Genomic DNA, 5,146 nt, shown 5'->3' on the forward strand with positions numbered 1-5,146 from the left:
GTTAAAATGCAGATTCTAGTTCAATAAGTCTAAAGTGGGACTAGAGACAGCACATTTCTAACCAGCTCCCAAATATGGGGCTGTTGATGGTCTGACCACACTTTAAGTAACTAAGTTTAAAAAAATAATTAAAAAAACAAAAGGGGATGATAGAAGCCAAAATTCCTCTAAAGTGACAGAAATGATAGGGAAGAAGCTATTAAGTAAACACCCACACACCACCTTGCCTCAGGTGGAATATATATGCTCCTTAGATGTGCTTAAAAGTGGTCAAGTGCCACGGTGAACTCTTTATTTCTGCCCCCCACCCCCAATCCTGCTACTTTCCCCCACCTGCCTAGGTCTGTTGGTGTCTCAGCCACCCAAACCTGGAAACAGAAAACTCACATTTATTTTCAACTCCTCCTTCTCTCTCAATCCCCACACCAGGTTCCAAGTCCTGTCAATCAGCCTTCCCAGTCTCTCCTCCCATTTCCTGCTGTGTTCTCGCTTCCCCAGATGAGGTTTGGCACTTGTCTAGTTCCTGGGCCACCGTAGTTCCCTCTGAATTGTTTCCATCACTCAATTTTCTGTTTCCAAGTATCTTCCCTATATTGCTACCAGCATTATAATTCTAAATCTCAGTGCGATTTCTATCATTTTCCTGTTAAAATTCCTTCCACCTGATACAGCTTCCCATTTCCTAAAGGATAAAGAACAAAGGCTTGAGCAGGGTGTCCAAGACATTTCAGAATCAATCCCAGCATTTCCTTCTGGCCCCTCTACATGCACCTTCAGCTCAGGGACATGATCCCACATGGACTCAGGAATTCAGCCAGGTCCTTCCCTTGGTGAGCGACCATATCCCAGCAATCGTAAGTACTTCTTAGCCTGGAAACCACCTTATCCCACAAAATTCAGTTCAAAACACTGTTTTCTTCCTGTAAAGTCTCCCAGATGTACTATTTCCAGGCACACGGTAGGTAAACAAGCAATATTGCTAAATCAATGAACAATGCCAGAGAGTTGACATTCTCTAAGGTGCTCCAGCCACATGGCCAGGAAACTAGCTCAAGTCTGATGACAGGGAAGAAAAAAATCAGATGAAAATTTTCATGTTCTATCAAGTTCCCATTCTAGTCATTAAAATAGAAAAAAATTTAATTTTGAAGTCTTATCAATTGAGGTGCAGAAAGATTTTTCTTTACTATCAAGGACAATGCTGAAGTTAAGAGATTATTAGACATAGAGGATCTAAGATGGTAAGAAGTGGGAGAGTACTGTTTTTGCATCTTCTCAACATCAAAGTTGTTATTTTTTTATTTATTGCTTTACTCTTAGGAAGATCTCAGAGCAATTTAGAAGCCTGGACAAAGTTTCTAAAACCTTGCTCAACTCACCCCAGCAAAGCAGTACATTAGCATGAAATGAATAAGAAATAAGAGGCACCAAAAATGTTCAACTATCACACTTGTTTTTTCAGATTCCAGCAAGGGTTCATTAAAGCTGGTGCTACTCGGTATTTCTGGTGCAACCCCAGAAGTAAATTAATATCTAAAGAAATGAAGTTACAAGCCCTGAATTTGAGTTCATTAACACAACATAATACGGTCTTATGAGGAAGACAAAAAAATGCATAATTTCCCATGAATTGTAAACATGTTAAAAAAATTAACGAATATCTTCAGTATGTCATCAACAGTAAGAAAATTTAAGTTTGCTAGATACTGCCTTTCCCTCAAATTGGTAACAGTCAAAATGACACTTTTTATTTATTTATTCAATCAAGTACTTACTGCTGTGGTGGTTTTCAAACATTAAATCATGTCTGTAAATTATTTGACACTTCCCACATTAAGAGGGTAATCCCCCTCCCCCTTGAATGTGGACTGGTATGTGAAGTGGTTTACCAACAGAATGCAGTGAAATGATGCTGCTGCTTGCCTCCCAGCATATGGTAGCAAAAGTGCATGCAGTTCTGCAGGATTCTCTTGGGACACATGCCTTGAAGCTCGAGTCATCAGGGAAAAGGTCCGGCTACCCTGAAACTGACATGTTTAGAGAGACCACACAGAGAAACCACATAGAAATAGAAAGACATCCCTACCAGCATTGGCTGCTTCAGCTATTTGTGTCTTCTCAGCCCAGGCCATAGACACATGAGTGGGGCCTTTGAAATGAGTCAGGCTTAGTCACCATCTGACTGTAATCACATGAGCTACCCCAGGCAAGAACCACCAAGCTGAGCCAAGTCAACCCAAAGACCAAAAGAGACAATAACAAATAACCGTTATTATTTTACACCATTAAGTATGGGTAATCTGTTACTTAGCAAGAGATAAATGGAACAGGCACCTAATGTATGTCAGGCACTGTATTAGGTATTGGAGATTCTCCTCACCTCATGGAGTTTAAAACTTCCTGACCCAGTGCTCTACATAAATGTATAAAACAATCCTTGATTTCCCTGATTTTTCAATCCAAAGAGCAATATAGGACCTATTTATATAAACATATATGTGCTAATATAAGAAAATATATAAAGTGAAAATATATAAAGTGCTAAATAAATAAACAGCTACAGGAAGCCAGGCCCCCAAAAGGCCTCGGAAGCTCACTTTTACTGCAATGGGTCATCCTCAGTTCATCGAAGTGATGAGCTTACAGAGAAACCTGGTCAGAGCTGGGCTAGGGGTCCAGGAGTACAGGAACAGGCAGGGTGGGGAGCCAGGAGAAAGACCCTTTGCTACAAATCCTGCTGCAAGTCCCACTGCACAGCCCACCAGCGTACCCCATATTCCAGGTGCTTCATGAAGCTGCCCTTCACACCCTCCTGAAAGTACCTCCAAGATCAGGCACTCATAGGAAGAGGCCTGCAGGACTTTGGAACCTGGAAGTCTTTGAGGAAGGCAGGATAAAATGGCAGCCAGTCTTTGCACGGTCTTTAGTGCCCCAGTGTCCTTGGTCCCATACGGGGTCCTGCTAAGCTCTCCTTTCTGTGTTATGGCACAGCAATGCTGATGTCCCCAAGCCACTTGGGCCATCTCAGGTCAGTACCCCACTGAGGGGAGAATGAGCTGGTGCTAACCAGGCCTTTGGAGAAATTCACCCCAAACCCTGGTGCCCTGTTATTCTCAGTGTGTGGCCTTATAAATTCCCACAGGCAAATTACCTCAACTGCCATGCTGGGGATGTTAGAGCATGTGCATATGTATTTTCAAATTACTGACTTTGTTCTAATGGCAGCAAATCTGCTTTCACAGCTGATGGAGATGATCTTTTTAAAAAATCATTACTTTCCAAGTTCCATGCTCCAGTCACACCGCAAGCTATGCACCCACGGGAGGCTTAGGCCAAGATGGCTAAGTCCCAGTGCATCAAGTGCTATCCTATCAAGTGCTGCGCGTACTGGGCTGTAACCCAGGTCCCATGACCCTACAGGGTATCTGGTAGGGTCCCACCCCAGAAGAATACTCATCGACACTGAAGAGCCAGCAATTCCAGAGTATATCAGCTGTTTAAAGCAGGCTCTGAAAAAAAATTAACACAGCAACCCAGGAAATCACAGCGACTCACTGGCATTGTGATCATACCAGAGGCACAAGAGATATTTGTAAAAACACTAATAATGACACTAGAAACCGCATTAAAAAAACTCCCACAGAATCTTTAGAGAGAAGAAATTATAATAGATGGAGAGTGTGGACCCTGAGAAAGAAGATACCTACTAAGAAGGGTGCCTAGTGGCTAATTGGGTTCAAATGGAGGAAAAAAGTAATTTCTCCCTGGGGCCCCTCACTCAAACTGCACTTCAGGGAGAAGCCTGCACTGAGCTGCCTGCCTCTGCACGGAGCTGCCTGCTGCACTCTTTCTGTACTCTGAGTCAGCCCTTATAAAGGAATTCCCGGAATTCTACTTCAACCAATAGGACTGAGGCAGCTATATAGGAGCTGTACCTCTATAGCAACATCCTCACTGACCAATCAGAGCAGCTCCATTCTGACCAATCAAACTTTGATAATTTATAATCCTCATTTGCATGAGGACAAACCAATCACAGGCCAGAGTTGAGGACTTCTGTCTATATAAACCAGTTCCCCGCTGGCTGTGAGAGTGCACTTTCCGTTTCTACTGAAGACTTGAGCTGAAACACCAAAGGAGACCTAGCGCAGAGCAACCGAGAGCACAATGGAGCAGACCAGAGTAGACCAGAAGGAGCATAACAGAACTGTCTAGCCAGAGAGGGGCCCATGCCCGCCTTGGCCACAGGACTGTTCTACAGCCATGCTGTTTTCACAGCTATGTTGCATCACAATTGAGCTGTTTTGCACTGAATGCAGCTTCCTTCTTCAGTGCACTCCAAACTGGGGATTCCTATTGGTGTTGAATTTGCATCAACAACCACTGATTGACAAGAGCAACAATATGTTTATTTGAAAGATGGAGATGTAATTAAGATTGAGGGTGCCACTCTAAAAGTTATATACACACCTGACCACACTAATGATCATATGTCTCAGCTTTTGGAAGAGGAGATTGCATCCTATGGGAAGGAACTGTATTTGAAGACTTCTGTGATTATATGAACTCTCAAAGAATTTTTCAACCTACAGCATTCATACAAGGAATCCCAATTTGGTGTGTGGTGAAGATTTTTTTCAGTGAAAACAGCTCAGTTGTGATACAGCACATCTGTGAGAACCACACAGCTGTAAAGAAGCCCCAGGGACAAGTCCCTCTTAATCTAGGCAGCTCTGCTCCATTCTGCGCTGGTCTGCTCTTCTGCTCCTGTGCGGGTCTGCTCCGCTCCACAGATGTTTTCAGTGTTTCAGCTCTAACGGGGGAAACTCAGTCTTCAGTCAGGATGGAAAGGGAAAGTGAACTCTCAGAGCCACAGGGGAGCTGATTTATATAGACAGAAGTCCTCTTCCCTCCTCCCTGATTGGGTCATCCTCATGCAAATGAAGACTTCAAACCCTCGCAGTTTGATTAGTCCAATTATCCTGATTGGTCAGAATAAAGCCACTCTGGTCAGAGATATTCAGCTCTTATCAGGTGGAGAAAGCCTCAGTCCTGTTGGTTGAAGTAGGATTGCGGGAACTCCTTTATAAGGGCTGACTCAGATGGCAGAAACACAGTGGAAGCGAGCAGTTCAGTCCAGAGGCAG

General features: G+C 43.5%; 1 pseudogene across 1 annotated transcript; it reads left to right on the plus strand.

The window, feature by feature from the left end:
* The first annotated feature begins 796 nt into the window (after positions 1 to 796).
* On the plus strand, positions 797 to 4,885 carry LOC308546561 (endoribonuclease LACTB2 pseudogene; annotated as a pseudogene). Its single transcript has 3 exons — positions 797 to 854; positions 3,377 to 3,680; positions 4,396 to 4,885. The product of its transcript is annotated as an endoribonuclease LACTB2 pseudogene (transcript).
* Positions 4,886 to 5,146: the final 261 nt, after the last annotated feature.

Source organism: Miniopterus schreibersii (assembly GCF_964146895.1).
Source record: "Miniopterus schreibersii genome assembly, chromosome: 1".
Classification (NCBI taxonomy): Eukaryota; Metazoa; Chordata; class Mammalia; order Chiroptera; family Miniopteridae; genus Miniopterus; species Miniopterus schreibersii.